General features: G+C 46.3%; 1 long non-coding RNA gene across 1 annotated transcript; it reads left to right on the forward strand.

Moving 5' to 3' along the window:
• Positions 1-1,841: 1,841 nt before the first annotated feature.
• LOC134481742 (uncharacterized) lies at positions 1,842-20,950 on the forward strand. The gene is made up of 8 exons (XR_015637395.1): positions 1,842-2,010; positions 6,486-6,565; positions 7,479-7,580; positions 7,858-7,932; positions 8,792-8,944; positions 16,223-16,519; positions 16,787-16,977; positions 18,713-20,950. It is a non-coding gene; the product is annotated as an uncharacterized LOC134481742 (long non-coding RNA).
• Positions 20,951-22,509: the final 1,559 nt, after the last annotated feature.

Genomic DNA, 22,509 nt, shown 5'->3' on the forward strand with positions numbered 1-22,509 from the left:
CCATACACACACACACACACACACACACACAAGTTCCCAGCAGAGGCAGAGTCTCCATGAACAATCATTTGTACAGAGGCCTGTGGGGCACTGCCGGGCTTAGGATCAGGGCTGAGGGCCCGTGAAGAAACAGCTCTGGTAGAGGGGAGGTTGCAGCTGACCCTATAAATCACAACCTTGAAACACAAGGCTAGGGAGGAGATGTGGTAGAGCACCTTTGAATGGAGGTTTATGGTGGGACAAAGTACTTAAAAAACAGTAAATTTTACTGTGTGTCTCTGGGCTTTACAACACGGTGCTAGGGGACACATAGATTGGGACACTGTTGTTAACAATGGCAGCTCTCCCATGGAGTGTGGTACTTCTTTATTTTTTAACTAGAGCAGTTAAAAATCTACCTGACAAAGTCCCCAACACAATACAGGCTTTTGGAAAAAAAAAGGCACGTCTATATCTTTATTGAAAGTCATTTTTCATACAATATATTCTTATCACAATTTCCCCTCCCCCAGCTTCTCCCAGACCCTCCCTAGCTCCCCACCTCAACTCCAAGCTATTTCTTTTTCTCTCTAGAAAACAAAAAAGCAAGAAAACAAGCAAACAAAAAACAACAACAACAAAAAAAACCAAAAAAAAAAAAAACTCAAAGAAACCAGAGTTAAAAAAATAACAAAGAAAGAAATATGTATGCACATGCAAAACCATAAAAACACAAAATCAGAATATGATTCTGCGTGCGAGCAAAAGACCAGTAAGGCAAAGATATGCCCAAACAAAACAGCCTGAGACATGAAGTCCACGGGAGTACCATTGAGTTGGTTTTGTGTGGGCAAGCTTCTGCTGGCCTGCCCTGAAGTGTGGTTAGCATAACCAGTGAGACTCTCACAGAGAGAATGAATTCTTCCTTTGAAAGCAGATGTCACTTGCAGGTAGCTCTTGGTAGGGATGGGACTCACGTCTACTTCCCAGTCTGAGCGTTGGGACGATGTCTGGCTTGAAGCTATGCAGATCCTGTGCACAAGTGCCCAACATGATACTATGGACCTTCCTTCTCCCGTGACCTATTAGCTCCTGTAACTTGTTCACCCTCCCTATTCATAAAATATTCTCACCCTGTTCCTTTTTCTCTAGTTAGGTCAGGGCCAAAACAAACAAGCAAATAAAAAATAAAAAACAATATTTTCCTCTTGAGAAGTTTTAAAGTTAAGAAAAGAAAAACATATATTTAAAATTCTCTAAATCATAAAGTCGATTTCTCTTTCCTTTAGCCGATCAGTTTCCTTTATGTGAAATAGAATCATGAAAATTTCTTTTAATTTAACCCATTTCCCACTGGTTTTCCAACTTTATGAAGAATTTTCCTTTATTCCTTTTTGTAGAAGAATTTAACAATTTCTCCTCAGAAAGGGCTAAGTTGTGGCACCTAACTGTAGATTTAATCAGTTCCTAAAAGAAGGCTCTGGTGGAAACAAAATCTTAAATGGTGTCTTTAAACCAAGGGGCGTTATTTGAAGTACAACTTACGGCTACAACGTCACACAGAGCAGACCTGCCCAGATTTGGAGTTTTCCAAGTGATGGCCTGAAAAATTTAACTTTGTGTCCTGAATGTTTAAACCAGCTCAGCTTTGGGTAAGAGAGTTTTGAATGTTCACCAGGCAGCTGTAAAGTACAAGCATTTGCCTGCAAGGTGTGTGGAACCTCGGTTGGAGAAGGGAATGGCCACGATGTTCAGGCCGTAGCTTCCTCTCAGCATTTCCAGATGTGGAACCAAGTGTCAGCATAAATTTCTCCAGCTTCACTCCAAGTGCGGGCTTGGCTGGCCTTACCGTAGCCTGGAACACACAAGATGATGGCGCTGAGGCAGTGGCCATCGTGCCGTGTGAAAAGGCTGGGCTTGGGTCTCCCCCAGAGTCTAGCGCTCATGCTTAGAAGCCAGCTCCCATGAGGCAAAGTCTAGCCACAGTGTTGCCGGGTTTGGAGCACGCTAGAAGTTCCAAGAAAGGCAGGGGTAAGTGGGGTAAGGGGACAGACTGACTGAGAGAAGAGGCCACCTCTCTCTCACACACCTTAAACACTGCTTCAAGATCCACTGAAATATTTAGGTTTCTTCCAGAACATCTTGTGCTGTTACTACATGTTTTTATATCACTGGTTTTATTCCCTGATGTATCTTTTAATTTAATTCACTGTTCCCCTGTTGGAAATCAAACCCCTTTCTGTTTGTTTAACATGTGTCTCTCTGTGTGTTTCTTGAGGTGTTTTTTTTTTTTTTTTGTTTTTTTTTTGTTTTTTTTTTTTGCCTGTTTGTTTTCTAAAGAGACAAAGAGTGAGCAGACTTGAATGGGTGGGGATGTGGGAGGATCTGGGAGAAGATGGAGGAAGGGAAGGGATCTGTGATCAGAACATATTGTATGACTTTCCAGATTAAACGAACAAACAAACAAACAAACAAACAAACTGCATTTAGTAGCTCCATGGACTTGTAAAACATTTTGTGGTGTTTCCTGTTCTTCCAAGTGTGGCTTCCAATGAGAGGTATGTGAACCATGGAGTAGGCTCTCCTTTGGCTCTGAAGGCTGAGTTATCAAACTGAGTAGTAGGGAAAGAAGGAAGGGAGGAAGAAGGGAAAGAGGGGGATGGAGGGAAGGAAGAAGGAAGGAAGGAGGAAGGAAGGAAGGAGGAAGGAAGGGGGAGGGGGGAGGGAAAAGGAAGGAAGAAAAAAATAAAGGGAGAGAGGAACAGAGAAAGGAAGAGAGGAGGGAGGGAGGAGAAGGGAGGGAAGAAGAGAGGAAGGAAGAAAGAGAGGAAGGAGGAGAGGAAGGAAGGAGGAGAGGAAGGAAGGAGGAGAGGAAGGAAGGAAGAGAGGAAGGAAGGAAGAGAGGAAGGAAGAGAGGAAGGAAGAGAGGAAGGAAGAGAGGAAGGAAGGAAGAGAGGAAGGAAGAGAGGAAGGAAGAGAGGAAGGAAGAGAGGAAGGAAGGAAGAGAGGAAGGAAGAGAGGACGGAAGGAAGGGGAAGGAAGGAAGAGAGGAAGGAAGGAAGAGAGGAAGGAAGGAAGAGAGGAAGGAAGGAAGAGAGGAAGGAAGAGGAAGGAAGGAAGGAAGAGGAAGGAAGGAAGGAAGAGAGGAAGGAAGGAAGAGAGGAAGGAAGGAAGAGAGGAAGGAAGGAAGAGGAAGGAGGAAAGGAAGGAAGAGGAAGGAGGAAAGGAAGGAAGGAAGAAAGGATGTATGAATGGATGGATGGATGAGATGGAAGGAGGAAGAAAGGGGGAGGAAGAAAGGAAGAGAGGAAGGGAGGCAGGAAGAGAGGGAGGACTAGAGGAAAAGAAGAAGGAAGGAAGGGAGTAGGGGAGGGAAGACTGAAGTAAGTTTTAAAAGGACTGAAAAAATGTGAGTTTGATAAAATCTGAGTGGGAACAAGCAGCTATGTATGCATTCCTCTAAAACACAAAATTATATTTTAAATACAAAAATTAAAGGGGTAGACAAAAAAAATTGCCCACAGACTGAGCCTTCTGCATGATAAGCCACACTCACATATGGTGAGCCACACCCACATATGGTAGATTTAAGCTTTTTCTCAGCCAGCCTAAAACAGCACAGCACAGGCTCACTCTGTGCCAGTAGTTTTGTGTTTTGTGAAATTTATTAACTCTTTAAACCCCTATGAGAAAATAATGACTATTCTTCTTATTTACATGTGGAAACTGGAACCAGTGAGGTCACAGAACTGCCCAAGGTCACTATCATGTTTCTCTGTTTTGTTTTGTTTTGTTTTTTGTTTTGTTTTGTTTCTGTGTAGCCCTGGCTGTTCTGGAACTTACTCTACAGACCAGGCTGGCCTGGCCTTGAGCTCTTTGAGATCCTCCTGCCTCCTGAATGCTGGCATTAAAGGTGTGCACCACCACTGCCCGGAAACCATCATGTTCTTAAATCTTTCTCCAGCTGCCTGTCTTTATCTTGTCCAACTCTGGGTGTTCCCCACTTTCTTTGCTTGTACAGAGCCCTGAGCACGACCCAAAGGTCCCGTCCTTCCTGGCCCTTGGCATCTCCTCACCATTTCCCCCATACCCTTACCTCGTCTTCTTGGCATTTCTCCTTCTGTTCACACGTGTCCCTCTCTTGCTTTACTCTCCTGGTTTGCCAAGGCTCCCCGAGGAGAAGAGTACACACAGGAACATTCTTTGAGAATTTGAATTCCAAAAAGCCTCTCAGGTGCTCAACATGGAATTCTACCTTGACAATATTTTGTTTGCTTGGTAATTGTCTTAGCCAGGGTTTCTATTCCTGCACAAAATATAATGACCAAGAGGCAAGTTGGGGAGGAAAGGGTTTACTCAGCTTACACTTCTACATTGCTGCTCATTACCGAAGGAAGTCAGGACTGGAACTCACACAGGGCAGGAACTTGGAGGCAGGAGCTGATGCAGAAGCCGTGGAGGGTGCTGTTTATTGGATTGCTTCCCCTGGCTTGCTCAGCTTGCTTTCTTATAGAACCTAGGACCATCAACCCAGGGATGGAACCACCTACAATGGGCTGGACCCTCCCCCTTGATCACTAATTGAGAAAATGCCTTACAGCTGGATCTCATGGAGGCATTTCCTCAAGGGAGGCTCAGTCTCTATGATAAATCCAGCTTGTGTGAAGTTGACACACAAAACCAGCCATTACAACTGACCCCTTGTCAACTTGACACACAAACACATCACTATGAAGCCTCAACCCTTACTTTCTTATGATCCCCAGGATCTAAATAACTTTAAAAGTTCCACAGTCTTTGCATATTAAAATTTCAATCCCTTTAAAATATCCAAGACTTTTAAAATTCAAAGTCTTTTTACAATTCAATGTCTCTCAACTGTGGGCTCTACTAAAGTACTTTCTTCCTCCAAGATGGAAAAATATCAGGTCACAGTCACAGTCACAAGCAAAATCAAACTCTAACTGTCCAATGTCTCGGATCCATTCACAATCTTCTCGGTTCCTCCAAGGGCTTGGGTCACGTCTCCAGCTCTGCCCTTTGTAGCATACACTGTCTTCTAGGCTGCAGCTGCCTGTTCTCCACTGCTGCTGCTGCTCTTGGTGGTCATCTCATGGTACTGGCATCTCCAAAACTCTGCTGTCTTCTGCTGCAACTGGGCTGCACTTTCACAAACAGCCTCTCATAGGCTCTTTTCACGGTGCTAAGCCTCAACTTCTCTGTGTGACCCTTCAGTCCTGGGCCTTCAACCACCACAGAGGCTGCACCTTCACCAATGACCTCTCTTGGTCTCTCACAGTGGCTAGCATCAGCTGCTACCCCTTCATGTTTCAAAAGCAGTGCCACCTGGGTGACTCTTATACATGACTGAGTCTGGCTGCCAACATGAGGTACAGCCTTGGCTGCCTCTGGAACACAGCTTCTATGAGCTCTCAGGAAACACTTCCCAGATGATTTCACCTTAGTGATGCTGCTCTCTTCTTAATTACTGCTAATTTCTTAGCTCCAGCTGACCAACGTCATTAATCCCAGTAAAGCAAAGGTTTCGCTTCAGTAGTTCTGATATCTTATTAATCACAGCTGATATCTTATCAATCACAGCTGATATCTTATTAATCACAGCTGATTCTTCAGCCCCAGCTGACCAAAACCACAGAATCTTCACAATCAAAACAGCAACAGCCCCAAAAAGACTCTTTAATCTTCCCTCTGAAATTTCACAAGCCAGGCCTCCCATCTTCTGCACTGTTCTCAATATTATCTTCCAAGCTCCCACAGAACATCCCACAGAGCTCTTAACACCCAATGGCTCTTCTAGCCCAAAGTTCCAAAGTCCTTCCACAGTCCTCCCCAAAACATGGTCAGGTTGTCACGGGAATACACCACTATGCTGGTACCAATTTGTCTTAGTCAGAGTTTCTATTCCTGCACAAACACCATGACCAAGAGGCAAGTTGGGGAGGAAAGAGTTTATTCAGCTTACACTTCCACATTGCTGTTCATCGCCAAAGGAAGTCAGGACAGGAACTCACACAGGGCAGGCACTTGGAGGCAGGAGCTGATGCAGAGGCCATGGAGGGGTGCTGCTTAACTGGCTTGCTTCCCCTGGCTTGCTCAGCTTGCTTTCTTATAGAACCCAAGACTACCAGCTCAGGGATGGCACCACCTACAATCGACTGCGCTCTCGCCCTCCTTGAGCAAATGACTTACAGCTGGATCTCATGGAGGCTTTTCCTCAACTGAGGCTCCTTTCTCTGTGATAAGTCCAGCTTATGTCAGGTTGACACATAAAACCAGCCAGTACAGTAATTTTAGTTTTTTTTTTGAGATATATTCTCACCGGGTATCTAAGGTGGCCTTGAACTCATGAAGCCTCAGCTTTCCAGGTGCTGGGATTGCCGGAGTGTCACTGTGTCACTCTATTTTATGGAGTTGTCACTATGGTAACAATCATTTTTCTTCAGAACTTTCAAGGAATCACTATGGTAACAATCATTTTTCTTCAGAACTTTCAAGGAATCGATGCACTGTCTTCCAGCTTGTGCTGCTGAGAGGCCTGGCGGCATCCGGAGTCTTGACCTTTTAGGTAAAACCTGTCTCAGCTTTCTAGAAGCAGAAAGTTAGAGGTCTCAAACCAGACCAATGGCTTATTGCAATAGACATTTATAAGTAAAGCTGTTTGGGCAAAAAGGTGTGACACACCATGACACACTGCAGCTTCCACAGCAAGATGCAGTTTGTTTATTTAGTTTTTTATTTTTTGTTTTCTTTTGGGAGGGAGGTTGCAAGGGCAGAGGGTGGATATGAAGGGACAGGGAGATGAGGTTGGATTGGGGCACAGGCTGCGAAATTCACAGAGTCAATAAAAAGTTAAAAAAGAAATAAGAAAATGAGCACCAGAAAGTGTCCTCCGTGAGGAGCCACGGAAGCACTGTTAACATGAGTGGATTTGGAACCACCTGGGAGACACATCTCTGGGCGTGTCTGTGGGAGTTTTCTGAGAATTTTAACCCAAGACTCAACCTGAATGTATCTGATGTTAATCAATGGACTGGGGTCCTGAACGGATGGATTTAAAAGGAAAAAAGGAAAAAAGGAGAAGCCAGAGAAGTGCTTTTGCTGTGCCTTCTCCAACATGATGGGCTGTATTCCCTTGGACTGTGAGGCAAAATCCATCCTGTCTTAAGGTTCTGGTTGGGTTTCTCACAATGATGAGAAAAATGAAGAGGCAGTAACTGAGTTAAATCAAGTTAATTAGCTCTGTTTAGCCCAGAAATCCTTAAAGTGTGACCACCTGAAAGGATCCAGGGTGCTGTGTTGGCCCACCCCAAAGAACCCAGCCTTTGTGTTCGAGTAGCCCTGTGGTTGACCATGGTAGATGCTAGAGCAGAAGGAAGAGATTCTTAAACACTTGGTTGCACGTGGCTGAAATTTGCATTGCTGCTATCATAATACCCAATATATGTATCTTAAGAAAACAACAGCTTGTTTATGCTTAGGTTTCCTTGATGTGGAGGTGTGCACCTCAGCGTAAGAGAAGCCGGGCAGGGAAAACTGCCCACCATTCCTCAGAACAGACTGGCAGGATGGAATCATGTCAGGTATAAAAGCACGTGGCCCAGGCTAGCCTTGAACTTGTGATCTTCCTGCTCCCAGCTCCTTCAGTCAATCCTACTGGCACCAACTTCTTAGCATTTCTTAATCTGCGAGTTGACAATGAAAGCTTGGGCTATCATGTAAGAATGTTAGTAAGAGCTGACCTGGATAAAGGTTTTTAAGCCTTAAAACTCATCGCTAAACTCAGCCGTTTCTTTGGTGTTGACACTCCAGGAGATTTTCCTATTTATTTTTTGGTCTATTTCTATTTTTCTGAACCAGAACCACCCACTCCTTGCTTCTCTGTTTGAACGAGCATCTTTTGACAGTCACCTAATGAGCCCCCGTTGACACTCGGTAAGTGGTAAACAGTGTTAATAACACATGTCCACTTCTAGTCACACAAACCTCATCAACGAGGCCTTATCACAGGCTCTCACCTCTGGCTGAACAATGAAAGGCTAAGAAGTGGCATGGATGCTAAGCTTACTAACAAGTCTGGGAGCTGTTTCTATTGGTGCTGCACAAAGCCAGTCACCCACAGAAGGCACACTGCACCACCAGGCTGGTTGTCCTCTCCTCTCCCCAACGTAGAAATGCTTTCAGAAACACGGACCGTTTGCATGGAGAGAAATCAAGCCACCAAGCTAGTCACCAAGCTATTCACAAAACGTGGGCAGCAGAGAGCAGTGAGGAGCAGTGGGCTGGAGGGATGTGATTGAGAGATGGTGCCTGCCGTTAGGACTTGGATCTCGGTGGCCTGGTTTTCAAGCCCAGGTACTGATCAAGGCTCTCTTTCCTCAGTTGCTTCAGGAAAATGGGAATTATGTTGACATTTTAAGAAGGTTCTTTTGGGCTGGCCATGTGGCTCAGTGGTAGAATACTTGAAGGTCTGGATTCCACCCCAGCACAAGAAAAAGAAAAAAAAATATCAAGCATTCTTTGTGGAGTAAGAAATATGTTGTACAAAGCATCCGATTATAGGGCAGTGGGCTAGTTATTACCATGTGTCCTTGCAGCTGCACTGATGTGGTGGCATCGATGCCCCACTGCTATTTGAACAACCCAATCAACCCAAAGTAATTACTAATTTCAATTCAATACTTATTACTTGTTTAGGCTGGGGCTACAGGTCACTTACTATACATCAAACACTGACTTTTGCTCTTTGCGACATTGCCTCATTTAAATTATTATTTTCTTCCTTTTCTTTCAGACGGGGTCTTTTAACACAGACCAGGCTGCACCTGAACTGTTGGTTCTCCTGCCTCGTCCTTCTGAGCGCTGGGAATCCAGGCGTGTGCCAGCACACATAGATCTTTCGTTTTTAAAGTCTTCTAAGAGATGAGACATTCCCCCTGATTTACATGTGAGAATGCCAAAATTTAGAGGAGTGAAATTACTTTTATAAAGACTATTGTATGTGTGACAGAGCTGAGATGGAAACACAGGCTCCGTGGACCTATAGCCTTTGGCAAATGTGGAACTGAGACATGTCTGTGGGACAATGACCTGTGCCCCTTGGCAAGCATGTGGCTAGAGTTAGTGGGAGTTAAGTTGGGACACGGAGGAAGCATGGCTTGATGGGGGCCAAAAGGACATTTGGAAGTGACAAAGCAGAGTTTGACCAAGTATGCAGGCAGTCATGTGATGGGTCAGGTTGTTAGATATAGTCTGTTAGGTGTGTGCGTGTGTGCGTGTGAGTGTGTGTGTGAGTGTGAGTGTGTGTGAGTGTGTGAGTGTGTGTGAGTATGTGTGGAGTGTGTGTGAGTGTGTGTGAGTGTGTGTGAGTGTGTGCATGTATGTGTGAGTGTGTGTATATGAGTGTGTGTGAGTATGTGTGTGTGAGTGTGTGAGTGTAAGTGTGTGTGTATGTGAGTGTGTGAGTGTGTGTGTTTGAGTGTGTGTGAGTATGTGTGTGAGTGTGTGTGTGAGTGTGTGTGAGTGCGTGTGTGAGTGTGTGTGTGTGTAATCTCTTACCATTAGACATCTAACTGCAAGAGACTGAAGAGTCAGCTGGAACTGGCGAATGGACAGGGAGTTACTACCTCACTAAACACAACACTCTGATAGGGAAGGTTGCAGGACGCATTTAGCTACCGGTCTGTCATGAGGACTGGGTTATTTCATAGCCTTTCATTCTGTTCTAATCACAGTGCCCACAATTTCCTCTCTGAGTGGCACAGGGGTTGAGGAAGCTGTCAGAATTTCATGTAGAAAACACATGCCCAGCCAGCATGTTTCCCCCTGTGTACCCGTGTCTACAGAGTCTAGGGGAAACATTTTCTGGAATCCCCAGCAAATTGTCTTCAAGGTTCCAGCTATTAGTTTTGGAGATGTGGCCACATACAGTCTATAGCACAGGAAAGGAATTAACTTCTCCCCGAATCTGTAAGGGATTGGTACTGAGATTTCTCTTGGATACTGTCTTAGTCAGTGTTCTGTTGCTATCAAGAGGCACCATGACCACAGCAACTCTTATAAAAGGAAGCATCTAATTGGGGCTTGATTATAGTTTCATAGGTTTAGTCCATTACTATCATGGCAGGAAGCACAGTAACAAACATGCTGGAGAGGAGCTGAGAGTTCTACATCCAGATCTGCAGGTAGCAGGAAGGAGTGAGGAACACTGGGCCTGACTTGAGCATTAGAAACTCCAAAGCCCACCCATAGTGACACACTCCCTTCAACCAGACCACAACTAATGACCAAGCATTCAAATATATGAGCCTATGGGGGCCATTCCTACCCAAACCACAAGTTTTCAGATACCCAAATCCACAAGTTTTCAGGTCCCTCGTATAAAATAATATTGTATTTTCATATCTTCTGCAAACTTCACATTATCTCTCAACTACTTATAATACCAAATAGGAAATACTGTGTATGCAATGGCTGTACTATACTGCTGAGGTAACAATAACAAGGAAGAAAAAGTCTACGCATGGTCAGGTTGGAGGCAAGTGTTTTCCAAATTATTTTTAGTCCGCAGCTGTTATATTCACAAATATGAGACCTGTGGATGATAAGTATGACAACTGCAGGATGATTAGCTTCAATTAAGAAGCAGTATTGCCTACTTGGACCTGAGTGAGGGGTCTTTTTCCCTAAATGGTGTGTATGTGCTGGGAGTTGTGGGGGACACAGGCTGCCAGAGCAAAACTGAGACTGATATCGAGAAAAATGTATATGATTCCTGTGTATGTGTGTGTGGAGGATGGGCTTCTGGGCAGAAGAGGAAGCTGTGTGTTCTATGTGCGTGTACTATGTGTGTATAGTGTATGTGTGTGTGTGTGTGTGTGTGTACTGTGTATACTGTGTGTATGTACTGTGTGTGGGTACTGTGTATACTGCGTGTATGTACTATGTGTGTGTGTGCTGTGTATACTGTGTGTATGTACTGTGTGCATGTACTGTGTGTGTGTACTGTGAATACTGTGTGTATGTACTGTGTGTGGGTACTGTGTATACTGTGTGTATGTACTATGTGTGTGTGTGTGCTGTGTATACTGTGTGTATGTACTGTGTGCATGTACTGTGTGTGTGTGTACTGTGTATACTGTGTGTATGTACTGTGTGTGGGTACTGTGTATACTGCGTGTATATACTATGTGTGTGTGCTGTGTATACTGTGTGTATGTACTGTGTGCATGTACTGTGTGTGTGTGTGTACCGTGTATACTGTGTGAATGTACTGTGTGTGTGTACTGTGTATACTGTGTGTGTGTACTGTGTATACTGTGTGTATGTATTATGTGTGTGTGTACTGTATATATTGTGTGTTTGTACTATGTGTGTGTACTGTGTATTTTGTGTATTTTGTGTGTGCTGTTTGTACTGTGTGTACCTATATTACTGTGTGTACTGTGTGTCTATACTGTGTCTGTGAACCATGTGTATATACTGTATGCATACTGTGTGTATATTATGTGTACTGTGTGTATGCTATGTGTGTACTGTGTATACTGTGTATGTGCTGGGAGTTGGGGGGGGACACAGGCTGCCAGAGCAAAACTGAGACTGATACCAAGAAAGATGTATGTGACCACTGTGTATGTGAATGTGTAGGATGAGCCTCTGGACAGAAGAGGATGCTATGTATTCTGTGTGTACTGTGTGTTGTGTGTGTACTGTGTATTATGTATGTGTGTACTGTGTGTATATACTGTGTGTGTACTGTGTGTGTACTCTATTACTGTGTGTACTGTGTGTGTGCTGTTTGTACTGTATGTACCGTATATGTACTGTGTGTGTACTATGTGTATGTACTCTGTGTACAGTGTGTGGGGGCTATGTATGTACTGTGTATAGTGTGTGTGTACTGTGTGTACCGTATATGTACTATGTGTATGTACTCTGTGTACTGTGTGTGTGGGCTATGTTTCTACTGTGTATAGTGTGTGTGTACTGTGTATGTACTGTGAATACACTGTGTTTAATGTAGGTATCTTGTGTATACTGTGTGTACTATGTGTGTATACGGTATGTACTATGTATATGTACTGTGTGTAGTGTGTGTATGTACTGTGTATACTGTGTATACACTGTGTGTAATGTATGTACCATGTGCGTACTGTGTGTACCATGTGTGTGTACTGTGTGTAGTGCGTATGTACTGTGTGTACTGTATATACACTGTGTGTGTGTGCTGTGTGTGTACTGTGTAATGTATGTACCATGTGTGTATCGTGTGTACTATCTGCCCTGAGGGCAATGACAAGGTTTTCATGCAATTAAACTAAAACTAATGAATCTGCACTGAACTTCCCAAGCCAGAGGCCTCCCAACATGTTGGTGCTTCTGGAGGACTCACCGCCGCCCTCTGTAATTCAGACCTTCCTCCATCGCTCTTTGGTTACTGTACATTCTCTCTAACAGTTCCTGACATTGTCCACAAGGCACTCGTTCTTTGCCTCTGTCCTCCCAAACACTCACTTCTCTAAAGAAATACACTCATGGCATGAAAACAGGCTAGGATGATAACATCCATTCAGCCTTAAATTGCCATCTAGAAAGAGAAACAAAGCCACAAAGATCGTTTGGGGGAAAGAGCGCTTTCCCCTAAATGTTCCTGTATTTTTAATTCCTACTCAAAAAGCCCTGCTCTGTCTTATATTAAACATCAGATAAGCAGAAAACACGATGCCCCTCCCTGCTTCCCTAGGGATGGTCCCTGTGGTCATCCCAGTCCCTGCTTCCCTGGCAGGCAGCAACCACGATGGAGCCCATCCCTGGCCCTCCGTTCACTGGGGTGGTGGCGGGGTGGGAAGAGCTTAATACTAAACAGGGCAGCTCTGGTTCTGAAATGGATAGTGGCAGGGAGCCCGGGACTGAGGACATAAACAAGCTGCAGGTCTTCAGAGACCTGCCAGGACTCTCTCAAACAGGAAGAGGACACTTGGAGTTGTCCTACTGACTCTCCTCCTCAGCTCTCGCTCAGAGGTGGAGATGCGTGCAGCTGACTCCCAGGCAGCAAGCTGAGGCCGCTCGCTGTCTGAGACGTCAGCGTGTAAGGAGCATGTCCCTAGACCCCAGATAGCGCCTCCATTTTCAGGACGGGGTGCGGTTATAAATGTCAATCCTTTTCTGGGAGATGAATTATTGGACACCAGTGGGCTTCTGGGAAAACTAAAAAGAAGCAAACAGGAATGAAAGGGCTTAAGGAAATGGGTGGTACTGGCTTCACTCGCTGTTGTCTCAGAGCTGTTTCCAAGCACCTTGCATTCCAAGGCCCGTGCTCGGCTGGGACTTAGGAATATATTGTTGATATATAGAAAGAACTGGAACAAGTGTTTGAAATTCTACTGTACTCATGTTAGCATGTGGGTCTCTCAAGTCTCAGAGTCTTTATGGACTCATGGAAAGCCATCCCTGAGGTACGCAAGGGAGATAGCAGGAATGGAATCCTTCTGTGGAACCTACAGCAAAGTGCGGCTGATAGTCTGGCCACATCAAGAAGCGTTTGACAGCGTTTGACCAGGAGTTTGTGGTGATAAGAGTCAAGCCTGGGCTTAGAACTTGTTCTGCACCAAAGGGGTAGCCACCACACAGCGTAGGCTCAAAGATACAAGGAACGTGCGTCATGCTTTTTAGAGGCTTAGCGTAACTACAAATCTATAAGCTTAGCAGTTTAAATAATAAATCAAAAGAACATAAGAGGTCACAGGCATCATCTGAGAAACTATGGTGCGTGCCATGATACTTTAGTGTCCCAAGTGGGTTCCACTGCAGAGAGGTCAAGGGGTCCACAGAGACTTCTGAAAGGAGATGGGATTTGGCATGGGGGTTACAGAACAAAGACTCTGGGTAGATGGGGGGGGGGCCTGATAGCACCAGAGCTGTGTGTGAACAGGGCTGCCTCACTTGGGAGTCTCTGCCCACCTGTATCTGTCTACTGTGCTCATCTGCCTAGACATCACTGTCCGTTTTTGCCTTTTCGCTTCTAAAAATGTATTCTTTTCATTGTATCTTTTTTTACACAGCTTTGTCTGAATATAACCAAACTACAATAAGTCACATGTAACACACACCCTGTAATAGGTCTTGACCCGCATTGAAGCCTGGATATCGCCGTAGTCAGTGTAGTAACTGTCTGTCCACCCCTGGAGAGTTATAGCCTTGTCACATAGGAAAGGCAGCTGCGTGGCCTCGGGATACCCCCTCTCTGGGGCTCTAAAGAGTGACCCTTTTCCTTTCTCAGGGAAAGAACTACAGAACATAGGTTTCACTTTCTTTTTCAGGAGGGAGGGGCTCTCTTTTCTCTTTCTCTTCCACTTCCTCTTTCTTTCTCCCTCTCTCCCTCTTTCTGACTGCCTGTCTGTCTCTTGGAGATAGGGTGGCTTTGAACTTGAATCTGTCTGTTCCATTCTTCTGAGCACGGGCACTGCAGGAGTGTGCCCCCACAACGCTCAGCCTCAGGCTTTAGTGATGGCCACGCCAGCCGCCTTCACTGACAGTACTTGACAGGTGGACGTGTGCTCAGGCTGCTGATCCTAATGAGAATCCCAGCAAGGGAACCCTGTGACCTTAAACCCATTCCAGAGAAGGGAAGGCGAGCCTTAGACAGGTCAGACACTTGTCACCTATGACAGTTGGTAGGTGGGGGTGCCACTGCTGCACCGCAAGTCAGCCTGCCTTAAAATAGTGATTTGTTTGGTTTCCTCAAAATGTATGTGTATGCTTGTATGTGTGCCTGACTGAGTATGTGCACCACACACATGTGCGTGTAGGAACCCATGGAGGTCAGAAGAGAGAGTTGGCTCCCCTGGAACTGGGGTTAGAGGCTGCTGAAAACCATCATAAGAGGACTCTGGTCCTCTGCAAGAACTGAGTTCTCTCAGGTGCTGAGCATTCCAGGGCCAGGATCTGCCTGCCTGGCACCCAGGGAAGGATCAGCTGGCTCCCCATGGAATCCTGACCATGGGCACACACACACATAGACACAGACACAGACACAGACACAGACACACACACACACACATGCGCAGACACAGACACACACATGCGTGCAATACACACACATAGACACACACATGCATGTGCAGACACAAACACACACGTGCGTGCACATACACACATGCACACACACATGCACACACACAGACACAGAGAGAGACACACACACGCATGCACAGACACAGACACACACCTGCGTGCACATACACACACACACACACACACACACACACACACACACACACGCACACTGGGATATTATTTGGCCTTTAATAGAAGAGGGGATCGGAGTTGGGGATTTAGCTCAGTAGTAGAGCGCTTGCCTAGCAAGCACAAGGCCCTGGGTTCGGTCCCCAGCTCTGGAGAAAAAAAAAAATAGAAGAGGGGATCACAGCCATTTGTGTGATGAACCTGGATGTGTGATGAACCTGGAGTATATTATGCTAAGTGAAGTAAGCCAGATGCAGAAGCCCAGAGGCTGCACAATCTCACGTCTATGTATACTGTGACTGGCTGAGTCTATACAACCAGAGGAGAATAATGGTCACCCAGGGCTGGGGATTGTCAACTGCATCTTCAAAAAGTCGAGGGGGGAAATTTCGACCACTGCTTCTGCTTCCTATAAAAGAGCCTTGGTGGGGACACTGTGACGGTCCTTCTGTCACTGCTGCCCTGAGGTCCCAAAGAATCATCCAGCCCTTCCTTAAATGGAACCAGGATGTCACGTGCAGAAGAAAGGCAGCCTAGATAGAGGACAATAGGCACCTCCTGCAGTCCGTGCTTCCTTCTAGACGATTCCTCGATTCCGTGCTTGAGAACCAGGACTCTGCTGAGGCTGCTGTATAAATGTCCTGTCAGCCTGTTTATCCTCACAGGGCAGTTTCTTGGCTACCCCAGCACTGTTAATTGCCCTCAGCCCAGGAGCCTTTGAAGGGATAAAAGCCAGATTGCAGACACACACTAGTGTTTATCACGCACGTCTTTCCTGGGGGTCCCTGTCCCAGGAAGGGGCAGGTCCTTTTCTTCCTGTGCCAACTCTGCTGCCTGGGGTTGCCTTGTGCCCCTCCGCCAGCTGCCCTTGAACTGAGCTTCTGATTCACAGAAGATAGCTCATTCTAGCAGGAAGCAGCATCTCAGGATGCGAGATGCTGAAATGGATTTTTTTCGTCACCTGTGTGTTTCCGTGTCACAGCTTTCTCTCCTGTGTGTAACCTTTCTTCATCCGAGTACTGTGCACAGAAGTACCCCACAAAGGCTCTTCAGAGTTTGTATTTGTAAAGTGCTGAGTTGATGGAGACTCTGCACAGGAAAACACCACCCGTGCAAGCACGGCAAGAATGCTCGAAACAACTTGAAGTTTCTAAAGAGATGCAATGAAATGTGGGTGCTCAAGAGAGGGCGAGAAGACACCCCCATTCAGGAGCATCAGGGGCTGTGTGTGAACTCAACAAGTGTCTGGTTACATCATTTCACCTTCAAAATATAGCAGGTGAGGGGACTGAGCGGGCATGGGAGGATGCTGGATCCTGACTCTGGGGCTTCCAGGATTTGCACATATAACCTGGCTATTTTTAAAGATTCTTATTTATTCTTAAGAACAAACACACAATGTTAAATACACACCTCTCGATAATAAACACACACATACAATTAAATATAATCATAATCATATATCTCCCTCACTTCCTTCCTATAATTTCTCTATAACCTTCCTAAAAATGTACCGCCCCAGCTTCATGATCCCCTCCCCCACTAGGTGCTGTCAGTGCTGCCCATATATGCTTGGGTGTGGGACCAAGCCATGTGAACATGAAATCCTACCTGTAGCCACATTGTCCCCAGCCGCTATCAACTGCCAACAACTCTTCAGATAGGGGTGGAGTCTGGAGACCACCTATCCATGATCCCAGCATTTGGCTGGCTTGATTTCGTGGAGATCTTGTGCAGGTAAGCTCAACTGTTGTGAGTGTGACAGCTGTGCCGTGTCCATGGGTGTGACAGTGCTTCGTTCTGCCCCATCCTGTGCCTCTTAAAGTCGTTCTCCCTCTGAGATGTTCCAGAGCCTTAGTGAGGGTGAGGGGGTGTTGCCATACGAGCCCTTAGGGCTGCATGCTCAGCCTCTCAGCCTCAGCACTTGCAGCAGTGCTCCGTCCCTCCATTGCCTCTGACCACTGCAGAAAACCTTCTCTGACCAAGGCCAAGAGCAGCCCAGATTAATGGGCATAAACACAAACATCTAGAAAGCATTTTTGACAGCATGACCATGTAGCAAAATCCCCAGCTATGGGCTTTGAGTAGGATTATAAAAATTAAGCATGAAACTTCCTTCTGTGGAGCAGACCTCAGATCCAATCTGAAATCTGTTAGTAACTCCGTAAGACTCAAGTACTATTGTACCAGTGGGCCAAGCTTGCCTGACAGGCCAGGGCTGCAACACGCAGGGCCAGACCATTGATGACCTCCTTCTGCAGTCCTTATAGCATTTTTGGGCACGATGAAAGCTAGCTGGCAATGAAGAAGCATCCTGACCAGTTTGACGTTGGCTTTTCTAGATTCTGCAGTCAAAGTGCATGGTTTCTTCAGCAATCGGGTCTTTCCATTGTAGTTTCAGAGGGTGACCTAGGACTGAAACCTGCGGGGCCACTTAATCCTTTAACAGCCAGTATTCCCTGAAACCTTTCATGTGTTGTGTACTATCCCTTCAATTATTTTTACAATTGGATTGTGGGATAGTAGGTTTCCGTGTGGCTCTCCAGTCATCCTCCCTTGGCATCTAGTCCTCCCTCACATCTGATGGCTTCCGCTATATTCCCATGACCCTCTCTGCTTAAGCCTTTCTGTTCTCAACATTCCATCTCTCAACTCTTGTCTTCCATATAATCTATTATACCCGCTGGCCTGTTCCTTACAAAAGGGCACTTCTGGATTCCTAGGAAGCTCAGCTCTGTTCCACAATGCCTGGCTGCAGACGTGGCCTTGGACCTGATACTCAAAAGGAATCGGTGGGCACAACTGGAAGAGAACATTCCCATCGTGAGCCGCAGGCAATTGAAAAAGAAATACGATAGGAGAACAGTCAGCCTTAGAGAAAGTCATTCATTCATTCACTCATTCATTCACTCACTCACTCATTCATTCATTCATTCACTCATTCATTCATTCATTCAGCAAATAGTTGTTCAACTCCTGCTGTGTGTCAGCCACTCAGGGTCATAAACTCTTGCGGACAGAGGGGACCTATCCTCAAGCACTTTGTTTTTGCCATGGGGATACTGATGCTGAAAGAGGGGAGCAGTTAGAGCTGAGGAGGGCAGGAGGACTGGGGTTGTGAGGCAGCCGAGAAGGCAGCAGTTGATACAGGTGGTGATGGGCAGGCCCATCTCTTGGCCAGTCTCACGATCTAAGTCTCCCTGCCTTCCTTGATCTGTTTGTCTAACACAGTAACCTTTGAAACCACAACATTCTTGAGTCAGCAGTGTCTTAGGACAGATTCTTCCTGTGGGACTGACAATCCCAAACTGCTAAGAACACAGCCTGAACCAGCCTGGAAGATGCTGTGACTCCAGACGGTTATGATCCGGCTCCGGGCCCAAGTGCGGTATCTGCTGTTTTCTGATCCCCAGGCTAAGCCAGGCCTGCTGGCTTCCTGTTTACCATTCTCACTTTGCCCCCTCTGTTCCAGGGGGTCAACTCCTAGAACAAGGTTGAGGACAAAGCCTTCCTGGGCTTATGCAGCCAATGGCCTTGCAGCAAAACACCCCATGAGCTCAAAAGAGGCATCGAAGGAATGTGGACTGTGACTCAAGAAAGGGAGCGCAGAATTCTGCTGAAAGGAAAATACAACATCCCGGCACCCTGGCCTGGATTCCCAAGTAAACAAGCTGGACAGAAAGTAGCTCACAGAGGGAGTGTGGCGACAGACAAGACCCCAGAGCCGTTAGGGGATTCCGAGGGAGCAGGAGCAAAGCCACTTCAGGGATGAGGCCTGGGTCAATTCCTATCAACCCAGTAGCAAAGATAACTCAGTGAATACAGCACTGTGTGAGCTCATGGGGGCCGGGAAAGGCAAGAGTCCTTTGATCCCTGACAACTAAGGAACCATTTGTTGACCTCCAATACAACAATGACCCACATCACAGGCACACACATGTCATGCAATGTCCTTTGTTTGCCTGGTTCTTTTCCAGTGGGTCTGCTTGTCCCCTCCCTATGTGTTTTCTAGAAAGACTTCATTGTTTTTCTGGTGGAGTATAGGAAAGGGTGCTGTGAGCTGATTAAGACAGTGCTGAGCTTCTGGGAGCTGGTGAAAACGACGCTGAGTCTTTGAGAGCTGGTCGAGACAATGCTAGTCTGGATACCAAAAGATCACAAATGGTAAAGGCCTTTCCTAGTTAGGGATTGTTTAGTCATGAGAACTGAAATCCATTTCAGCTGGTGGAGACTTTTTGGTGATGGGAAGAGAAGGGCATATTTCTGGAACCACACACAGAAGCATCTCATATACCTGGGGGTGAGGACCCAGCCGGCTTCAGAAGGCCTGGGACAGGAACCCTGGGACTGAGCCCCCTCTGCAGGCTCGTCTCTACATAGCTACCTCAGCCTGTTCTCCCTTGCAAGCTGGCTTCCTTACTTTTACACGTCCATACAGACCTGCTCTTGTTTCTGATGGGTCCAGTTCTCAGGAAAATTGACTGACTCCTGGACTCCAACTTCCTGTGGACAGACATGGCACACCACGTTATCTCAGAATAGGTAGGACCAAAGGATTCTCACAAACTAGTCCTGGAGGTTTTTGGAAAGGAAGCTGTAGGTGAAGGCCTTGTGATGTTATTCTTGGGGATACATGAACAAACTTCCCAGACAGGGAAGCAGCAACCGGTCAAAGCAAGGGTACCGCCAAAGACCAACCTAGCAAATCAGTGGGCTTTATTTATAAGTAGCCAGTGAGTTACTCATAGGAGTATGGGTAAGGAACTGTCTACAGGAACAGAAATGACTCTCCGAGGTATCACCAAAGCCCCGCTCCAGCATGGGCAACCATCCACCAAAGCTGGGAAAGCAGGAGCACACTGTACAGCCTGCAAGCAGCTCAACAGGTTGGACAGTGTCCTCTCTGGGTGGGCTCAGTCTGTGTGAGCCTCTTCCAGGCCACTCAGACGGGTTTCTGCTTCTTCTAGACAATGTCACATAATGTCCTTCCTCGCATGGTTCTTTTCTCAGCTGGTCTCCGTTTCTTTTGGTTGGTCAGCTCAGTTTGAGAAGATCTCTCACCCATCTTGGCTGCTTACACACACTCGGGGACAGCAGGGCCTGGACAATCTGGTCAGTTTCAGTGACTTCCTGAAGCTATTGAGTTATTTACTTCCCGAGCTTAAAGAGCTTTGCTGGAGGGCAGAATGTCTAATCTCCTTCCAACAGTTCGTTGTCTCTCTTCTTCTGGAACATCCTGAGTCTTAAGAAGCTTCCCTCCCAGATGGGAAGTTTTAATCTTTGAAGAAACTGCTACACAACAGAGGTCTTTCTGGGACTCCATTCCGGAAAATGCTTATCGAACAGCTCTCACTAAAGGAAATCTTGAGTGAGAAACAAACTCAGCGCTATTGATCAGAATACACGTTGGCACTCGAGCGCAAACTGAGCTTCAAAATAGTGCATCCTCCCTCTTACTAAGAAGCTCTTGGCAGTTGGTAGAGGCAGATGAGGAAACATTCAGTTGGGGGAGATGTGGTCATTGGGAAGATTCCTGTGTTCCAGGATGGCACATGTGGGCAACATTAGTTAGAGCTAATGGGTCATTTAAGAAAACGATATGATGAGGGTGGTTGTTGTAGTCCCAGGATTTGGGGGGCATTGGAAGATGAAAGTTGGGGTTAGATATGAAAATCTGTATAAAATTCTCAAGAATAAAGAAACATCTTCAAAAAATGGTTGTTTTATTTCCACTGCATATTAAGGTTGTAGCATCAACGGTCTAGCTACAGCAACTTCTCAGTGGCAGATCTATAGTACACAATGGCTCCCATGGTCTCCTGGCACTCGTGACTTGCATACTCAATTCTTTTTGGGTGGGATAAGATGCCTTGCCCTAACACACACACACACACACACACACACACACACACACACACACACACACACTGTAGCATATGGCTGAGGTTTCTGGTCGGTCTCAGGTAAGGGGATGTTACTTCTGAGGTGGCATTCATGTGGCAAAGAACGCATGACTGGGACCAACAGTCGACTGAGACCTGGGGACTACCAACAGCCACATAAATGACCCTTTTTGTAGTTGAGCACAGAGATGCAGAAGTCCTAGCTAGAACCATACTTAAACCTCCAGAGACACCCTGATCCAAGGAGGGGCCTGCAGAGGTGTGTTTTTACTACTGACTAGAAGGGAACGTGGGTTTATAAAGGTTGCGTAAGGCACCACAGTTTGGGTAAGAAAGGAGTAGCATAGCAGGCGTCCTCCATCTTGTTCCTCTGCATCTTTGGGTGTCACCCTACTTCCCATGGTCCAAATGACTCACCGCCACCACTCCTGCTCCCCAGCCAGCAGCAGAAAGGATTGGGAATGGAAAAAGCATAGCTGATATTTATCCAGAGGAAAATTGGAAGCTGTATATAATGTCACCATTCACAAGCTACTGACCAGAACTTAGCTACATGACTGTCCATAGCTCCTAAGAAGGGGGGAAGGGGCAAGGTTGTGCTCAACTGAAAGTCAGAGATTTTATTCCAGGGGAATCCCAGGGAAAAATGAGCAGTTTCTGCCACAAACACTGATAGCCCCCGTGCTTACCTTGTGCACACTACGTTCATGGGCTATAGAGTAGGAAATACAGACACCTGGAGCTTAGTGAAGTCAAAGAAGATGAGACTCAGGGGCTGGGAAGATAACTAAATGTATAAAGGGTTTATTATGTAAAACATCTGCCAGCCAGCCTGCCTGCCTCCTGCCTGCCTGCCTGCCTCCTGCCTCCTGCCTCCTGCCTCCTGCCTCCTGCCTCCTGCCTCCTGCCTCCTGCCTCCTGCCTCCTGCCTCCTGCCTCCTGCCTCCTGCCTCCTGCCTCCTGCCTCCTGCCTCCTGCCTGCCTATCTCCTGCCTGCCTGCCTGCCTGTCTCCTGCCTGTCTCCTGCCTGCCTGCCTGCCTGTCTCCTGCCTGCCTCCTGCCTGCTTGCCTGCCTGCCTGTCTCTTGCCTGCTTGCCTGTCTCCTGCCTGCCTTTTGCCTGCCTACCTACCTACCTACCTACCTACTTACTTACTATGTAAGCATGAGGTTCTAAGTTCAAGCCCCAGAGTCCTCAAATAAAAGCCAAGATTGGTGACACAAGCTTGAAATCACAGTGTTGGGGAGGCAGAAACAAGAATATTCTTGGGGCTTGCTGTTCGTCAGCCTAGCTCAATTGGTGAGTTCTAGACCAATGAGAGATTTCTTATTGAAGCAAATGGTTGATATCTGAGGAAAAGTTCCTAA

This window comes from Rattus norvegicus, chromosome 14 (genome assembly GCF_021556685.1).
Source record: "Rattus norvegicus strain SHRSP/BbbUtx chromosome 14, alternate assembly SHRSP_T2T, whole genome shotgun sequence".
Taxonomy (NCBI): domain Eukaryota; kingdom Metazoa; phylum Chordata; class Mammalia; order Rodentia; family Muridae; genus Rattus; species Rattus norvegicus.